At 39.0% G+C, this 20,687-nt stretch overlaps 1 pseudogene; it reads right to left on the bottom strand.

The window, feature by feature from the left end:
* Positions 1-3,492: 3,492 nt before the first annotated feature.
* LOC121500671 lies at positions 3,493-4,273 on the bottom strand (annotated as a pseudogene).
* Between the last annotated feature and the right edge of the window lie 16,414 nt (positions 4,274-20,687).

The following is a 20,687-nucleotide window of genomic DNA, read 5'->3' as shown; positions in this document are numbered from 1 at the left end:
GGTTTCATTTTTCTCCTAGTATTCATCTGTACCTGAAACTCTTACATATTATCAATTTCCTACTATCAGATTGTATACTCCAGACCTATGGTACCCCATTACCTAGAAGATGGCCTGGTTCAAGGTAGGTCCCCAACAAACATGAGTAAAATACTGATATTGATATGTACCTATTACATGCATCTCACTGGAATTGCTGTGAGGACTAAAATAAATCGTCTGTGAGAAGGAAACAAGCTCACAGCAGAAAATACAAAAAAAATAATATAATATAAATGTGTGTAGGGAAATGTTTGTAGATATATGTCTGTAGGTGGTATTGGGGGATAAGGAAAAGGACTTTTCTTCTTTGCAGAAAGACACTACCATTTGAACAATTCAGCAGCCAGAGACAGAGTCTAAACTTCATACTCGGCTTAAGGGCAGGCCTTTGACTTCTGTAGAGTGGGGAGATTTAGGACTCACTTTTATTTCTTCTAGCACCAGCATTTAATTGCAGACTTAACAGGGCTCAGGCCTATAAAAGATTCACCTTGTTTCCCTGAATGTATACATTATTTACCATACAGTCTATAAAATATTTACCCATTTCTCAGCCGGCTGCACCCTGCTCAGTCTTAACTACCTCATTGCTGTTCAAAGCTGATCAAATAGGCGGCTGGCACCTCTCCAGAAATGGACCGAGCAAGCAGCTGGAAGGAGACCATATTTTATGCATTTGTCAGAGCACATAGCAATCAAGGGTGTTGAAAGCCTTTCTGAAAGTACTAGGGAGGGGTGTGGGTCCTTAATCCCTTCCCACCTCCACCCACCCACTCTAAAACATGACTGCCGTTACCAGACCCAGTACACTCATCCATTCAGGATACACTTACAGAGCACCGATTGTGTCCTATATGTCTTGGGGAGATAGATGGGAATAACGCATATTCCTATGCCCTTGGTGGAGAAGAAAAAAACCCAATGATAAAGAGTTATAAGGAGAAGAGTTCCATGCAGTTGGAGTGTATAAAACACATGGCCTTATAAGCCACTTTGGGATTGAAATTCTGTCTTAGTCCATCACTTACAAGTGTATAACCCTGGGCAAGTTCCCTAAACTCTTGTTGCCTCAGTTTCCCCAGGACATTATAGTTGTACCAGTTTTCATGCAGCTACTGAGCCCATGGTGCCCAGCTCTTGGAAAGCACCCAATAAAGTTTAGAGATGAGCAGGAAGAGGAGGAAAATTTTCAGGACAGTTCTATGCGGTAAATACACTACGATCTTCTTTTTACAGATGAAACACTGGAATTTAGAAAATTAAGTACCATGCCAAAATCCACTCATAAGTGAAAAAGCCAGGATTCAAGCCCATATCTGCCTAATTCCAAAGATTCTACTTATAATTGCTGTTCACACACCCATAGATACACATGGCCCTATACACATATATATGAAAATGTGGCATAACCATCGTGTGTACCGCAGTTTCAGTGATACTCCTAGCCAACCCTCAGAGAGATTAGATATCCCTGTTATTTGCCCTTGCAGCATCTCTTTCATAGCAGCAGTTGTGCCTGTAAGAATTTATCAATATGGTCATTGCCTCTGAGTCCTTCCTTAAGCAATAAGCAGACAAGGGCTGTGTTCATTATGTGTTCACAGTGTCTGGGTGAATAAATTGTTTTACATGCACTGTCATTTCTCCCTTGCAACAATGTGAGGAAGTAAGTAATATTTTTCTTTCCATCTTATTGCTAGTGAACCTGGAGCTCAAAGAAATGAAATAACTCATCTAAGAACACACAACTAAAAAATGGGACAACTAAGACTTATTAACCTAGCTTAGTTTAAGTCTGAAGCTCATGCCCCTTCCATTGAGCTAGGCTCTCTCCTTGAGAAGGGAGGAAGCCAGAGGACAAGGGTTGAGGAATAAACTTCTGTGTATGAAGGACCACTGTGACAGTGATTATGTGACTCTTTGTCAACATGGTCTCTTTTCCTCCTCATGATAAATTTGTGTTCAAAACAACATTTTTGCTAAAACAAGTTTATTGCAAACTCAGTTGCAAGTCTTGCCTAGAATAAGTTGGCAAGAAGGAAAGGAGGCTGGCAGTGAGCATGAAGTGAAGATTGGAAACAGACAAGGCTACAAAGCCTTTCAATGCAGCTCTTCACTCCAATACTTCATGTCCAAACAATAAGGCCAGCTCAGGTGGGGCTCAAGCAAATGCCAATGTCGATAGCTCAGTCCAGGCTGAGGGAGAGAAGTCAAATGTTTGACTTTACTGTCTTGACTCTGACTTTTGCCATATTATCTCCTTGCTCTACTAATGCTCCTTTGCTTTAAAAAAGAAAACAGCTCTTTCAATCTAAATTACATTCACATTAATGGGTCAAAGATTTGTTTTCTGGAGCAAATTTTATTGAGCCAGCTTGTATTTTTTATTGCATTTTTAGGTAGCACAATTCATTATTTATGATTTTTCCTCTTTAAATTTTATTAGAATCAAATATTTCTTTGCAAATTCTAAAATGAATATTTTATTAATCAATCATTTTTTCATGACAAACCAAATTGATTATAGCTTTCTTTTTTCCATATTTTTTATTGAAGTTTGATTTGCCAACATAGTACTATAACACCCAGTGCTTATCCCATCAAGTGCCCCCCTCAGTGCCCATCATCCAGTCACCCCAACCCCCCACCGACCTCCCTTTCCACTACCCCATGTTCATTTCCCAGAGTTAGGAGTCTCTCATATTTTGTTACCCTCTCTGAGTTTTCCCACTCATTTTCCCTATAATCCCTTTCACTATTTCTTATATTCCCCAGATGAGTGAAACCATATAATGATTGTCCTCCAATTGACTTACTTCACTTAGCATAATACCCTCCAGTTCCATCCATGTTGAAGCAAATGGTGGATATTCCTCCTTTCTTATGGCTGAATAATATTCCACTGTATATATAGACCACATCTTTTCTATCTATTCTTCTGTTGATGGACACTGAGGCTCCTTCCACAGTTTGGCGCTTGTGGACATTGCTGCTATAAACATTAGGGTGCAGGTGTCCTGGCTTTTCACTGCATCTGTATCTTTGGGGTAAATACTCAGTAGTGCAATTGCTGGGTGGTAGGGTAGCTCTATTTTTAACTCTTTGAGGAACCTCCACACAGTTTTCCAGAGTGGCTGCACCAGTTCACATTCCCACCAACAGTTCAAGAGGGTTCCCCTTTCTCCACATCCTCTCCAACATTTCTTGTTTCTTGTCTTGTTTATTTTCACCATTCTCACTGATTATAGCTTTCTGTCACTGCTGGTTTTGTTGTTGTTGTTGTTGTTGTTTGGTTATTAATTTATTTACTTATGGAAAGGTTATTAATTTAAAAAGAGAGTTCTAAGAAATGTAACACGATTCTCAGCAACGATAATTTCTGAGATCTATGAGGTTTGAAACATAATTGTAAAAAAATTAAAAGCCAAAAAGAATTTCTACTTTTTCCTTTTTAAAAAAAATCCATATGATTTGTCACATCAAGGAAGTCTGGCACATTACCAAGGCCACAGTCTTAGTCATCCTCAAAATCGCTGTCCCTTCTTGTGGGAATGGAGCATCGCACTGAGGATAGCAAAGTGTCTTCAATTGGTTTCTTAGGGTTTTCATCCAAGTCTGTCTTGATTGCTTCAGACTCTGACAGTATCCACTGCAACCCATCTATTGTCAGATTCATGCCACTGAACACCAGAGGTCCAATAAATTGAGCCTTGATATCACCTTCAAGGTAAACAAATATTGTAGGCAGATTCCTATCAGGATAATTGGGTATGCAGGTTGTTGAAATGGCTTTGATAAATTTGACATCAGAAAACTTCCTGGCAATTCCACTGAAGTGTTGATTTATGAGGGCACAGAGGGGAATCCCTTATTTGTAAAGGTGCAAGATTACCCACAAGCCCTCACCGGCGTTCGTAACTTCTTGAACATAATCCTTTCCTGAGATCTCCAAAACTTCTCCAAATTTATTCTTCAGTTGAGTTGCTTTCCACTCAGCCAGCCTTGGCTGCCTGTACATTTCAATAGCACATTCATCTTCCTCATTAAATTTGTCTTCATTATCCTCCAGCTCTTCCAAAGTCATATCTTCATACGTTTTCACAACTGACTGCTGAAGGACTCACTGTTCTTCTGCCTCCTTTTCCAAATCTTTCAAATTTTCCTTTGAGGGCAAGATGCCCTTTTTGCATAAGATGTCATTCCACTCAGTGTCTGCATTAGGGTCCTGCATCCTGCCTAAAGTTGGTGAAGCCAGGCGGAAGCCGCGTCCTCCTGGTTTTCTTTTATAAACATTACTTCCATAAAATTCAGCTTTAAAATCTGTTCTAATTTAAGAAGAACTGACATTTCTATTCATTTTTAGTCAATATCACATTATACTGTCTTTGGTTTTCTCCATTATCAACTCTGTTTTGTGCCGAATATTTCTACCTGTAGCGTTCATAAAGAATCAAATTCAAATTTTTAGGGTATAGATCTTTTACCTCTTTGGTTAGGTTTATTCCTAGGTATCTTATGCTTTTGGGTGCAATTGTAAATGGGATTGACTCCTTAATTTCTCTTTCTTCAGTCTCATTGTTAGTGTATAGAAATGCCATTAACTTCTTGCAAGATACATCCACGAAGGCAAAAGAAACAAAAGCAAAAATGAACTATTGGGACTTCATCAAGATAAGAAGCTTTTGCACAGCAAAGGATACAGTCAACAAAACTAAAAGACAACCTACAGAATGGGAGAAGATATTTGCAAATGACATATCAGATAAAGGGCTAGTTTCCAAAATCTATAAAGAACTTATTAAACTCAACACCAAAGAAACAAACAATCCAATCATGAAATGGGCAAAAGACATGAAGAGAAATCTCACAGAGGAAGACATGGACATGGCCAACATGCACATGAGAAAATGCTCTGCATCACTTGCCATCAGGGAAATACAAATCAAAACCACAATGAGATACCACCTCACACCAGTGAGAATGGGGAAAATTAACAAGGCAGGAAACAACAAATGTTGGAGAGGATGCGGAGAAAAGGGAACCCTCTTACACTGTTGGTGGGAATGTGAACTGGTGCAGCCACTCTGGAAAACTGTGTGGAGGTTCCTCAAAGAGTTAAAAATAGACCTGCCCTACGACCCAGCAATTGCACTGTTGGGGATTTACCCCAAAGATTCAGATGCAATGAAACGCCGGGACACCTGCACCCCGATGTTTCTATCAGCAATGGCCACAATAGCCAAACTGTGGAAGGAGCCTCGGTGTCCATCGAAAGATGAATGGATAAAGAAGATGTGGTTTATGTATACAATGGAATATTACTCAGCAATTAGAAACGACAAATACCCACCATTTGCTTCAACGTGGATGGAACTGGAGGGTATTATGCTGAGTGAAATAAGTCAATCGGAGAAGGACAAACAGTGTATGTTCTCATTCATTTGGGGAATATGAATAATAGTGAAAGGGAATATAAAGGAAGGGAAAAGAAATGTTGGGAAATATCAGGAAGGGAGACAGAACATAAAGACTCCTAACTCTGGGAAACGAACTAGGGGTGGTGGAAGGGGAGGAGGGCGGGTGTTGGAGGGGAATGGGTGACGGGCACTGAGGTGGACACTTGACGGGATGAGCACTGGGTGTTTTTCTGTATGTTGGTAAATTAAACACCAATAAAAGTTAATTAAAAAAAAATAAATAAAAAAATAAATCATATCATAAAGAATCAAATTCAGGACATTTTGCAAGGGGTGGAGTAAGTTCCATCTCCTCTGCCCCTCCAGAAAGGCAAGTGTGGCTGTGCCTTTTTCCAGCTAAAAATGTTGAGACCTCAGAAGAGAAATGAACTAGCCTATAGTTTCAAATTGTGTAAAAGACCAGACCTTTTCTAATCCCCTGTATACCATTCTTTTTGTTCTATGAAATGATCTGCAGAATAATACATTTTTACAAAGTAACTAGAGGCAGGGATCCAAGAAGAGAATAGTTGTATGGAATGTGAAGTGATTTATTCATGGTTGATAGCATTCAGAGAATTTTGTCTCCTTACCACCCATCTCCCTCATCCCCATCCCAAGTAAAAAAAATAATAATAACTCAAAGAGGCCCTAAGTAATATATCCTTCAAAGAAGAGCCAGTGGTCCCTGTACTTGCTCTTTCAGAGTGTGAAGGGAAGAGGCCTGGGTTTGTCATTTCCAACATTATAGCAGTGTTTTCTCTTAACCCTGGTTTCTCACAAGGGGGAATCTCTCCCATATATTCAATGGCTATCTAAATTAGAGGCTCAAAAAGAAAAGAACTGGACACATTTCAGGTCTCTAGGAAAAAAATTAAATGTTTCTAGTGTGATTTCCATTTGCTTGAATCTAAATCAATAAAATCATACTGAATTTCATTTCATGGACTTGGCATGACACTTAGTGTTTTGTGATAGAAGAGTAATTTTATAAGGCATCTTAGGTGACCTCCTGCTCTGGTTTATCTGAGACTGGAGGGTTTCCCATGATGCAGGTCTTCTGTTTAAAGTCAGACACAGTGTTGGGCAAATTTGAGTGGTTGCTTACGCTACTTGTTCACCTCTGTATTACAAGCACCCAAGCCAACTGTTGGCATGTAATGAGCCTCTGCTATGTCCACTAGATTTCTCAATGCCTTGACTTTCTCCCTGTAGAATGGAAACAAAGAGTGCTAATATTTGTCCTGTCTCATTCACAGGATTATTATTCTAGATAGCAATGTCAAGGGAAGATTGTTGTTAGTTTTTAAAATTATGTCTAGCCAAGTCAAAGAGAATTTAGATAATCTCTGAAAAATGTAATCAAGAGCATCAGCTTCTCAATCCTGGAACCATGTCTTATTGTAGTGAAGCACAAATCATAGTGCCTGGGAAAAATAAGATGCTCAAAACCCTGGTTAGATAAATGAAATATGAATAATGAATAGTTAGATAAATAACTATGTGAATGAGTGTAAAGTGATTAGCTAATTTTGTAGGATTCCTTTTAGAGCCAGGATTTTCTTTAATCCAACCTCTGCATTTTTCAGATTTCACATTCAAACAACAAATTCTTGACAAGGTCAAACTTAAAACTGGGTCATGTTAATATATTAAAATATGGTAAGAATCCTGGCTAATTTTACTCATTTTCTCCAATGACTTTTTCCTAGTGTACAAAACTTGGATTCAGCCTATAGTTTACAGATCTTCTTCTAACAAAGCCAGAGGGCTTCTCTAACAGCAGAGCAGTTTCGTTTGTGTCTCAGCAAGGCCTGGTCTCTGCCCTCACTCAGTTATTGGTGAGCTTCAGAGAAAGTCCTTAGAAGTTGTGGGGGGTGGGGGGGCTGTCCAGCACCTTAGGTCATTGAAAGTCATTACCATCAGCATCAGGAAATTACAGGTTTGTTGTTCTAGACAAGTAAGCAAAGCAGGCTGGAACTCTTAACTTGCTTTCATCTTTTTTTCTACACTGTCTTTCCAGATCCTTCCTTCCTCTAAGATCCACTCAAATTTCTCCTCGTATCTCTTTGGCTCCTGTCAGAGTTGAGATTCCATTAGGACAAGGAATTGCTTTATTTATCTCTAGGTTCCAACACATAGTGAAGTGCCTCAATAGATATAAGAATGAATGAATGAATGAGTGAGTGAATGAATGTTTTGCCTTAGAGTCCTAGAAGTACCCAAAATTAAAGCATCTGTGCCTAGCTTAAAGTGTGGTTTCAACAGATGTTGAATAAACGTGTGAAATAATGAATGAGTGATTGATATGAGTAACTTCCATAAATGGACTATTGATTTTATGCAAGACACTGGCTAAAAACATTTTATGTTGTCTTATTTCATCCTTTCAACAACTCTGTTTTATCTTTTTCTCCTTAGTGCTTAGCACTATCTAACACACCATATATTTTCTTTGTTTACCTTGTCTGCTATTCATTTCTTCCATAAGAATTTAGCCTTTACAAGGACTGAAATCTTTGTTTTGTTCATTGTTGCTTACCCTGCCTGGAAGAGTACATGGTATCAAGGAATGTTCAGTAAGCATTCATGGCATGAAAATTGAATAAATATTATTATCTCTACTTTGCAAAGAAAAAGCTAAATTTAGATATACCAAAAAAAAAAAATCTCTGATCTTGTGTCAGGCACTCGAAGTTTACTATGCTTTCACTGAAAACTGGTAACTACATTGTGAGGTAGGTATTATCATTCTAGCAAGGTGGATACTGAGACTCAGGTAGATGGGGTGACCATGTCAAGTCAGAGACTAATAAAGGTCATCTAATAAAGGACTGGGTCACGATTCAAACCCCACGTCACATGGCCTCAAAACTCTTGCTCTTCCCATGACCTCAACGCACATTTCAATGAGAAAATACCCATCCCTGAATCAGAATATTCATGGGGGAAGTGTCATTGCACACCTAAAAAAAATAGAGACTGCCCATTACAACTCAAGTCAACTTAGAAAGAGCCCATTGAACAAAGAGCATCCTTTTAATATGAACAATGCAATAAATGCCAAATGTAGGAGATTAGAAAAAATGTTATTAGGAGAAGAAAGACATGCCAATGATTTGGGCCTTTAATGAGATGCCCATCATAGCTAGGAGTAGGCAATTTCCCAGAGGATTGTTTGTGTGAAAGGAATAGTAAGGAGCTCTTCAGTGCCACTCAGACACACCCTCTCACATACACACCTGCTCAGTGCTCAGCAAAAGACAGTGCGTAAATGTCTGGAATATTACATAAAAGCTGTCTGCCTAACCAGTCAAAGCTATTAAAATCCATCTTGCTGAAATGAACCCTGAGAGCAGGTCAAACAAATCTAATTTTTATTGTTCCTTAAGGAGATGGCTGTGTCGGAGACAGAGGAGAGAGGCAGGAGGCCAGTTAGGAAGAAAAAAAAAAAAACACCCTAAGAGGCCTTAAAAAATTAAATGTTCAAAAGAGCCGTGGCAGGCAAGATAAATGATATATTACAGTGCTGGTTTAAACCTAATTGATGACTAATGTTGTAATGCATCTGAACCTACACTGATCTATTATCCGTCTGGTCCAGGCTGAAGGGACACTGCAAGGAGAAAAATTGCTAACTGTTTTAACCTGATGGAACTTTAAAAAAATAACCAGTCCAGTTACTTTAAAAGATAAATGGCTGGGTGGTGACCTCCTAATGTATATCTGGGTCTTGCAATACAAAATCAAATGTTAATTAAATAGAATCCAGTGCAGGAACGATGCAGAAAGAGCATGGTTTAGAGCTCAAGAGGCCATAGGGAATTGTGTTGTTGGGTTTCCTACAAAATGTTTCAAAGAAACTACCAATGGAACGGCAGTAATGGCAGACCACATAGGAGTCATTGAAAGATCAAATGTACACACAAATACCATCTGGATAATACCTACATATAGATTATACAGAGAAACGTGGGCACAGCTAAATCACAGTCATTGGAAGGACAGTTTCACCACCCGGGTTGTTTAAATTCACTGAAGGGTAGATCAAAGAGGCTTTATTTTCTTCATCTGGATCAACACAAATCCAACACAACCCTTAGAAGGAAAAACAATGTAATATGTAAGAATATGTCAAAAGGATTCAAGAGCCAACTTGAAAGCACTGTCCTATTTTGATAGCCAGTCTAGGATAATGTTAGCCACAAAATAGTAAATGTAATAGATTGCAACTGAAGACTAAAATAAGAACCAATGAATTCATACTGAAACAAATCAATGAATATATGAATGAATGAAGAGAAATCTCTTTATTAGAATAGAATTCTAAATTATAAGTATATGAGCAATGAGAAAAATAGAGAATCATCAGTTGGCAACCAGCAAAAGTAATAATTGTTTCAGGCAAGAATCTTCAATAGATAATAAAATTTGTGAGAAAAAAAAGATAGGAGCATTTTTGCATTCTTCCACAGTATCTCCATTTTGAGGACAATTTGATCAAGGGATCCTACTTAACATCACCAGGACAGGGACAAATGGTCATCATGTGCCTCCTAATGAAATGTGTTGAGAAGGACACATCATCTCTGTGGTATTCCTGATAAAAATGCAAAACCAGAATGTAATCATGAGGAAATATTAGACAAATTGAGGAACATTCTACCAAGTAATTTGTCAGTTCTCCTGAAAGGTATCAAGGTTTTATATAAAGTATCTAGTCAAGGAATGACTCAGGACATGTTCCAGATTCAAGGAATCTAAGGAGATATGGCAGTAAAACACAACCTGTGATGCTGGTTTGGATGCTGGACCAGAAAAGACATCTGTGGGTCAGTTAGAGAAATTTGCACTAGGACACATTTCCTTTAGAGAAATTTACACTAGGTAGTAATATTGTATCAATGTTTCTTTTATAAGTTTGATAATAGTGTGATGGTTACGTGAAAAAAAATGTTAACATTTGGGGAATTCGGATAAAAGGCAAACAGACATTCTTTGTTCCATTTCTGAAACTTTTCTGCAAGTCTCAAATTATTTCAAAGTGAAAAGTTAAAAAAAATAAAACATTAAATGCATAGAATGCCACTGTTGTGCTTCCTCTGAGGACCTACATCTAGCTTCATTTTTTCAGGATCTGTTTCTCCACTGAGGTAGGAAGAGGCACCACCAAAGCCAGTATGTACTTACTCAGCTGGGAAAGGAGGGAGCCAGGCACAGAAAGGGGTGATCATTTTGACAAAGTTCATGAGAAAGGGTCACATGCTGTCACAGGCATGAGCAACCACAAAACAGCTTGGCCTGAATTGCTTGTGTCTGTGATGGTATCTGACCTGGTAAGTAGAGAGGCTGCCAATAGGTCCACTGAGTACAACTGTTTTCTGAAGGTGCTCCAGGAGAGAGAAACATTATGAACAATTGTAATAATAATTGTGCCATTTATTTCACACTTTCTGAGTTAGCCTTTGTGCTAATGTTCTTAGCGTACTATCTAAATAAATTAATGCCTATAAAAGCCTAGGAGGGAGGTATTTTCCACATTTTAGGAGATGGAGAGAAGACATACTTGTTTCTCTATAAGAGAAATTAAGCAATTAGGAATGAGTGGAAGTGCAGACTCCAGAGTCCATGCTTGTTACTCTTAACTCCTGTATACTGCAGTGTCAACAAGAGGGTACATCTTGCTAGTAACCTTTTAAAACTACAACGAGATTTGATTCATAGCTTAGGGTGAAATTTGAATTGTGAAAAGGAAAAAAATAAAACCAAAAATAAAGAAATTCTTAGCCGAATATACAAGTATATAGGCAAGACTTTTGCAGGGCCATTTAATCTACTTAGGAGATCAGTGATTTCTGGCACTTTGGTAGAACTTCACTTATGTCACACTAATCATTAATGGGTTAATTGCTACTAATACTCATTTGTTCCTTTGAATCAACAAGGATTTAGTGAACACGTTGTGCAAAAACAAGGCTGGACCTCAGAGGGATAAAATGATAAGAGTCACGCACTTGGACCTATTGAGTGCAAGCCATTGTTAAATCCATCACAGGAAAATTATTTTTCCTTCTCCCTCTCTCCCTCCCCATCTTCTCCTTCTCTACCCTTCTCTCTGCTCTCTTTCTCCCCTTTCTCTCCCCTTCTCCTTCCTCCCTTTTCCCTTCTTCTCCTTTCAAACTATGAAACCACAGAAAAGGGAGAAATTCATTTTATTTTATTTTTTTTAATTAATTTTTATTGGTGTTCAATTTACCAACATACAGAAAAACACCCAGTGCTCATCCTGTCAAGTGTCCACCTCAGTGCCCGTCACCCATTCCCCTCCAACACCCGCCCTCCTCCCCCCTTCCACCACCCCTAGTTCGTTTCCCCGAGTTAGGAGTCTTTATGTTCTGTCTCCCTTCCTGATATTTCCCAACATTTCTTTTCCCTTCCTTTATATTCCCTTTCACTATTATTTATATTCCCCAAATGAATGAGAACATACACTGTTTGTCCTTCTCCGATTGACTTATCTCACTCAGCATAATACCCTCCAGTTCCATCCACGTTGAAGCAAATGGTGGGTATTTGTCGTCACTTGCCATCAGGGAAATACAAATCAAAACCACAATGAGATATCACCTCACACCAGTGAGAATGGGGAAAATTAACAAGGCAGGAAACAACAAATGTTGGAGAGGATGCGGAGAAAAGGGAACCCTCTTACACTGTTGGTGGGAATGTGAACTGGTGCAGCCACTCTGGAAAACTGTGTGGAGGTTCCTCAAAGAGTTAAAAATAGATCTGCCCTACGACCCAGCAATTGCACTGTTGGGGATTTACCCCAAAGATTCAGATGCAATGAAACGTCGGGACACCTGCACCCCGATGTTTCTATTAGCAATGGCCACAATAGCCAAACTGTGGAAGGAGCCTCGGTGTCCATCGAAAGATGAATGGATAAAGAAGATGTGGTTTATGTATACAATGGAATATTACTCAGCAATTAAAAATTCATTTTAATTGGAAGATTTAAGAAGACTTATGGAGTGAAGAGCCCTAGGCAAGTTCTTGAACAAGGTTCAGGATTTTGATACTTGGGGATGAGAGAAAAAGCTTTTCAGGCAAGGGACTGTACTCGTGGGGAAGTCCAAGGAAATAAGAATTCACCAGGCAGACTGGGTGGCTCAGCAGTTTAGCGCTGCCTTCAGCCCAGGGCCTGATCCTGGGGACTGGGCATTGAGTCCCACGTCGGGCTCCCTGCATGGAGCCTGCTTCTCCCTCTGCCTGTGTCTCTGTCTCTGTCTCTCTCTCTCTCTCTCTGTGTCTCTCATGAATAAATCAAATTTTAAAAAAAAGAATTAAAAAAATTAAAAATCAAATCATGAATAAATAAATAAAAATTTTTTAAAAAGTCACAATTCATGTGACTGGTCAGGGTATGTGTCCACAAGATGATGAGTGTAAGGGGCAAAGAACAGGGAGGAAGGGGAAGGGGTAGTAGGAAAACTGGGGTAGGTTGGGGCTGATCCTGGAGAGACCATTAGTTCCCTCAGCAGGAATTGGCATTTGACCTCCTGAACCAAAGAATGTCACTTGTGGGAGGAATAACTGTTGAATAGTAGACTCCTTGTCACTGGATCCAACTTCTGAAGGTCAGGCTCAGGAATCTGCATTTAAACTCTCCAGGAGAGTCTCACAAACACAAAAGTGACTTCAGGAGACCTCCACTGGGGTCCAGTTTGTTATTATTGCATACCTTTTAAAGAACAAATTATATGTTCTGTCCTTTAAAATCCCTCTAATCCAAACCTTTTACAATATAAACAGCTGTCCCTCTGCTTTGGAGGAATCAGTAAGGATTGCTCATAAAGGGTCATTTTCCATGATATATTTTGATGAAAGTAGATGATATGAGTGGCCAAAGGTAGCAAAATAAGAACAAACACTCTTGGAAAGAATTATTAGCTTCCCTATTAGTGTGGGAGCTGACAAATGAACTGCCCTGCACAGAGGCACTGGCCATCTTCCAGGCTGGCCATGACCACTCAAGCTCCCAGACCACTGGCTGGAAAGGTCAAAGTCATATTTTATGAAGCTCAGCTAGTTCAATGAAAACATCTTGTTGAAAAACCTCAAGTACTCTGTAAATAGATTTCTAGGGTTTTCTTGAAAGGTTTATGAGAACACCATGGCTTAGCACTAAGTTTTGTGAGTAAAAGGACCAGAATGCACCCTTTGAAGGGTGTATGTCTCCTTGTAAATCTATGCTTAGCCACCCAGATAAGAACACAAGCTTTGGGGTCAGGAAGACCTAGGTCCAAATCACAGGATGCATGCAGACGCAAGTTACTTAATGCCTCTGAACTTCAGTTTTCTTGTGGCTTAGTTCTCAAGGTTATTTTAAGGGCAGTTTTCCCCCCAATCCTACCCCAGATGTGTGTATAACTCGTGATCACACCTCTTTGGGTCCTTCTCAGTAAAGCCTTCTTCATCCTTCATACATAACACTACAAACATCCCACCCTGCCCCCAACACTTGGCATCCTCTTCCCACACTTTATTTTTCTTCTCAGTACTTATTACTATATAACATACTGCATATTTTACCATTTGTATCTTCTTTATCTCCTGTCTCCAACACTAACATCTTAGCAACACACGGGCAGAGATTTTTGCCTGTTTTGATCACTGTTATATCCCTGGTGCTTAGGAAAGTGCTTGGAACATAATAAGTGCATAAATATTTGTTGAATGAATGAATGAATGATTAGGTGGTTAGTCAACGGGAAGATTCCTGGCCCAGAACTTCTGGTCAGTATGCCTTGATGAGTTCATACTTCTACTGTTTTTGAGTGCCAACAACCAAGAACTAAGAGATAAGCTACAAAAAGAAAAATATTAAAAATCTAATTGTGTTACATAACATGGTAATATTAGGAAGAAAAGCTGGACAAAAGGTATACGGCAACTTTCAGTATTCGAAAATCTTCTGTGAGTCCATAATTATTTTACAATAAAAGTTTTTAAAACGGTTAAAAAAATAAAAAGCATGTCTGTGGCCACACCCAGAAATAGAACCAAAACAGTGTTAATCAGCGTCTAAAGGTGTGGCTGAACTAGGCTCTTCACCTGACCAGCCAAGAATCCAGGCAGCTAAATTTCTGGACCAAGGAGAACCAAATGTGGCAGGGAACCAGAGTGAATCTCATGAACCAAAACTGAGAGTCTGAGCAGGACTCTCCAATCCATGAAGGGAGGCTTAAAGTCTTACCATCTGTTGCCCAGGGCTGTGGTTTGTATAAAGCTACAGGAGGGAGAAGAACAGCTGTTCTGTTCTGGCCAGGATTCTGGCCAAGCTATCTGCTATCGATTCTCTTCTAGAGTGGAAAGGCAGTACTTGAAAAGATAATGGATGAGAATTTTTCAGCATGGAAGACAAACCATTGGACTGAGACTGAAAGCACCACAAAGGCCAAACTATAAATAAAAGTAGAACAAATTGTGCTTAGATAAAAATCGCAGAACATCATGGATACCAAGCAAATCCTCAAATCTACTAGAGAAAAAGGACAGATTATCAACCCTAGAACAGCTCTGAGGTGGAGAGCAGGTAACTCATAGTGGCGATTTTAGCCAGAACTCAGTAGGTATCTACACGGTGCTGATGGGAAAAGAATGGACCTTGACTTCTATATCCTATATAACTATCATTCACAAGCATATTTGTTGCCATGGATGCCATAATAAAATGTCACAGACTGGGTGGCTTAAACAATAGATACTTATTTTCTCACAGTTCTAGAAGATTCCTTTGATCTTATTTCTCACAGTTCTAGAAGATTCCTTTGATCTCATGGCACAGAGTAAGATCCAGGTGTTGGCAGGGTTGATTTCTCCCGAGGCTTCTCTCCTTGGCTTGCTGGTGGCTATCTTCTCACTGCGTCCCTATATGGTCTTTCTTCTATGTACTCCTGGTGTTCGTTTTGTGTGTCCAAATTTCTTCTTATAGAGACATCAGTCAGATTGGATAAGAGCCCACTGTAATGGCCTTATTTTAACTTAATCATCCCTTTAAAGGCCCTACCTCCAAATATAATCATATTCTGATGAAGGGAGTGGCAGTTAGGTATTCAACATATAAATTTTGGGGTGGGATGAGAACACAGTTCAATCCATAACAAACAGTAAAAGAGATAAAGACATATTCAGATCCACAAAAGATAGATAGATAGATAGATAGATAGATAGATAGATATCTATTACCAATAGATACTGGCTCAAACAACTACCAAATGCTTTTATAATGAGGAGAAAATAAAATATTTTAAAAGGCAGAAATATATCCAAAGAGTAGTAATTAAGTTAATTAAAAATGAATTAAATTCATCTATTGAAAGCTAGGGATTATCACACTGAATTTTTAAAACATCCTGCTATATGCTTCATGAAAAAAGCGTATCCAAAACACAATGGTTCAAAGATTGAAACTAAGTGGATGAGATAAGATCTAACAGTCACATTTAAATCCAATAAAGCTAATACAGCAATATTAGTATGAGGCCAAAAGCAGCTTAAGGAAAAAAGCATTAGTGGAATAAAAAATGCTAGATAATTAAAAAACCTCTGCCAAGATGATATAGAAATCATAAACTCATGTTTACCTAAAATTAACTGAAAACATATAGAACAAACACTGACAGGTCATCGTATTTGTAATCATGACTGGAAATTTAAAATCATCTGTCTCAGAGATGGTTTGACAATCACACACACACATAAGTATCTGACATAGAGAATACACACACTTCCCTGGAAAGTTGTCTCTGCCTTGTTAATCTGGCATATGCCTTTTGAACCTCAAGACTGAATCCTACTTGGGTCACTTTGGCCAAATTAGTCATTACAACTCTGGGTTCCTTTAATATCTTCCATATACTAATTTGTATAGTACCTATCTGAGTAGTTAGAGAGCAGTGCCTGTTTGTTTCCACTAGACTCAGAACTTCTTTGGCACTTGTGTGCTGCCCATCTCCCCACAACTCCAATGCCTGGCACAGAGTACATAGTTGGTAATTGCTTGCTGAATGAATGAATCTATAGCCCCTGCCTTTAAGAAGCTTGCAAAGTAGAATAATAAACAACTAACATGCACAGCAATAGTCTAGGTGCCACTCTTATTTTTTTTTTAAGATTTTATTTATTTATTTGAGAGAGAGTGGGAGAGAGAGAGCACAGAGGAAGAAGGAAAGGGAGACGTAGACTCCCCAGTGAGCAGAGAGCCCAACACAGGCCTTGATTCCAAGACCCTAAGATCATGACCTGAGCTGACGGCAGATGCTCAACTGACTGAGCCACCCAGGTACTCCCAGGTGCCACCCTTCTAAATGACTTACAGGTAGTATACCACTTGCTGTCACAGCACCCTTATGAGCTTTAAGTGTTAAAAGCCTTTCTCATTACAGATGAGAAAATTGAGCTAGTGAGCTTTTGTAACTCATCCAAAGATACATGGTTAATAAATGGCAGAACGAGGATTTGGCTCTAAGTCCTTTGATCTCATGGTCTGAGCCCTTCACCATTATTTTGTGAACCCTTCATCATCATATGATAGTAACCCACATTTTGTATATGAAAATATAATTACTAATAGGAAGCAGGGTTTTGTTTTTTGTTTTTTGTTTTTTGTTTTTTTTTTTTGCCAAACAACCATTGAAGTAAATAGACAATAAATCCAATGCTATGTAGCTAAAAAGATGACGCACACAAATTCATATCTTGACAAACTGTAAAATGACTCCCACGACTTTCTCTTTCCCTTTTTTCTGGAAAGCACATCTCTCTCCCACTTCTTTAGAAGGATATGTTAGGTGGGAGATGAACGAAGAACTCAAATGGTTGTTTTTCCCTACGTTCAGCTCCTCTCTGAGTCTCTGGGTCATTCTAGAACCCTACTGGCCACCTTACAATTCTATAGCCTCAGCAGAAATTCCAGAGTGGTACCCTATGATTCTCAGGTCTGTCTGGCTTGCTGCTTCTCAGTATCCTTAATAGGGACAGGAGAAATGAATGGTACTAAGGGATTATGTAGATGATTGAGTGGTCACATTTTTCTCCTCTTTTATTACCCAGAAAGTTCAGCTATAGGTCAATAGATGGATTCTGAGAAAACTTGGGAATAGAAGAGAGCAAAAGTTCCATCTTCTTCTCAATCCTGATTATGATGAAAATTTTATGAAACTTTATGTTTTTTGGTGCCTGGATCATATGGGTCATGCACTAACATATATACATATACAAATATACAGATACACAATTGACAGCTTATTCCCACTGAAGTAACAGTTGAGAAGAAAATGCTGCTTCCTTTAAGTAAATATGTATCAACTTCTCCAAGTTCTGGGAGTCCCCACATTCTATCCTGGTATCACTGAGAAATTATTATACAGCTTACATTGTTCATTGTGTTTGTTTTATGGTACATTTGACCACAGTTTATGAGACAATTTACCACTGAATAATTTCCATCCATGTAGAAGCTGGAGACAGTTTAATTCATGTCTAACTTCAAAGCTAAAGTGGTTGAGGGCTGCAGTTGAGCAATCAAGCAGATGGTAGGGTGAGCATTGTAAAGCTTTCGACTACAAAATTCAGAGTGTGAATTCCAGGCCAGTAATTTAATATCCATGATCTCTTTTAAGAAATCATCTCTAAAAGCCCCTCTGGCTTTCATGGCTGATCTCTTAAAGACTAAGATTGTTAAGAGAGATAATAATAATAAAAAAATAACAATACTTTATTTTTGGTAGAGAGTGTTAGAGTTTCAAAATGTATTACAAATTTAATCCTGACACAGATTTTGCTAAGGCTTTATTCTCCCCCACATTATGAGAAAAATAAAGTTTCCAGAAAAGAAATGATTTCTCTGAGCAAGATCACATAGATTATAGGGAGTGGTAGAGACAAGACTTGAACCTAGATTATCTTGCCCAATCCAACACCCTTCCCACTATTCGAAAGCCCATCTGCCTCGTGCTTCACTTTGTGGTTATTTTTAACTGTCTTCAGAGGTGAGTCCCTTAGCCAAAGAGCTAGAATTTCTGCTGTGTTTCACAAGGAAAGGACCAACAGAAGATACTTGAGCTGAGAGGGATCTTGGAGACCATTTAGTCCCATGCTCTAGGTTTAAGATGAGAAACCAAGGCCCAGAGAGATAGGGGTCACTAGTTGAGATAAGATTGGGGTCAGAATCCATCTCCAGATTTTCAATCTTTCTGCTAGTCCCTCTAGCAGAAAGATTGAAAGTCCCTCTTTCTGACACCTCATCAGAAATGTTTCACCTCTGAACTCTTGAAATTATACTCATTTACTCACTACATTTGTTCCTCACTTGCTGTGGGACAATTCATGGTTTATTCACTGAGAATACAAAGATTTATACCATATGAATGCTTATTCCTTCAGGGAAGATAGATGCACACACAGTTATAGTTTCTACATCGGACGTTTACACAGATGAAATGGATTAACAAAAAGTGAGCTATTGACTAGGCCTGCAGAAGAAGGGAGTATTTCACCAAGAACTAAGAGTTCAATTTTCAAGTAAGAGGAGAAGCTTGTTATCCAGATCATGGAGAGAGGGGATTTGTGTGAAGAGAGAATTATTTTCATGAAGGAATTGGGCTGAGAGGAACATGGGTGTCCTTTGGGGTGGGTCACTCACAGGGGACACAGAGGAGAGTGAGATAAATGGAGAGTAGAAAATGAGGTGCTGGATGAAGGCTGTGTATGTCATATCAAGGAATATGGACCCTTCACAAGGACATGATGATCTGTGAAGACATGAACAGCAGCAGAGTTAATTTGCCGATGGACTTTGTTAGATGAATATGATTATCCCCAACTGTTGAGAAGGAACAACTATGAGGTTCACAGAATAAATAACTGCTCGTGTCACCCAGCAACAATGTGTGTGTGTGTGTGTGTGTGTGTGTGTGATAAAGAGAGAGAGAGAGAGAAGAGAGAGAATGAGCGTAAGCCTAAACCAAGACTCAGGTATTCTGAACCCAAACCCCAGGTTCATTAGACATCACCATGCTGTCTCTGAGAGCAACAGCTTATGAAAGGGAGAAGCCAAGTCCTGATCCATTGGTCATTTCAGAGATGTATGGCATGGAGAGTGCAGAGGCGCCACATGCTTCCGTCCCTGAGGAAACACCAACCTGGCCTCCATATACCTCCTGGAGCCTTTTTACTGTTGCTCTGTAGAGTTTAATTTTTCTTTCCTAACTTCTGAAAAACAAGCAAAACAACCACACTTTTCTCTGCCAATGACCCTAAAGGGATTTATGTTGACAGGAAGGGAAGTAAACTGCATTGAGAAGAAGGGGCTGCTCTCTCCAGCTCTGTTCCCAAAAGAAAAGCTCAACCAATGAGAGAAAAACCCTCCAGATTCATATTTTCCCTTTCTCTGTCTCTCTTTGTCTCTTATTATCTTATCTCTAGACTCCTTCCTAAGACCCAACACTTCAAGCCTGCCTTTCTACATGGTTTTAGGGTGCAAACAAATTTTGTCTATCATTTCTGCTAAAAAAATGCATTTATTCTATATTCTATTTCCTCTGTGATATACTTTCTGCTCACTGCAGTTATAGGAATGAGAGACAAAGACCCCAGATCAGAAGAGCTTTAACCAATATAACACTGTATGTTAACTATACTGGAATTAAAATAAAAACTTAATAAAATAAAATAAACTTCCTGGGGGAAAAAAAGAAGTGTTTTTATAGCTACTCAATCCAGGGGCTCCTGGGTGGCTCAGTTGGTTAAGCGTCTGACTCTTGATTTCAGCTCAGGTCAGGATCTCAGGATCATGAGATCGAACCCTGAGTTAAGCCTCCACAGTGGGCATGGAGCCTGCTTAAGATTCTCTCTCTCCCTCTCCATCTCCCCCACCTCCCACGGAGTGTGGTCTTTCTAATAAAAAAAATAAGTAAGTAAGTAAATAAACAAACAAACAAACAAATAAAACAAACAAATAAAATAGCCACTGAGTCCAACTGCAGCGGCTTTTGTAGCTCTTGTATCAACAGCATCTAGTACAACCACTATGGCCAATTCATTGATAACTTTATGCCTAACCCACAGTAGATGCTCAATAATTCTTAGTTTGTTTTCCTAATGCTTGATCTCCTCTCTAACATC

The sequence above is a fragment of the Vulpes lagopus genome, chromosome 10 (genome assembly GCF_018345385.1).
Source record: "Vulpes lagopus strain Blue_001 chromosome 10, ASM1834538v1, whole genome shotgun sequence".
NCBI lineage: Eukaryota > Metazoa > Chordata > Mammalia > Carnivora > Canidae > Vulpes > Vulpes lagopus.
This window is presented reverse-complemented; position numbering and strand designations above follow the sequence as displayed.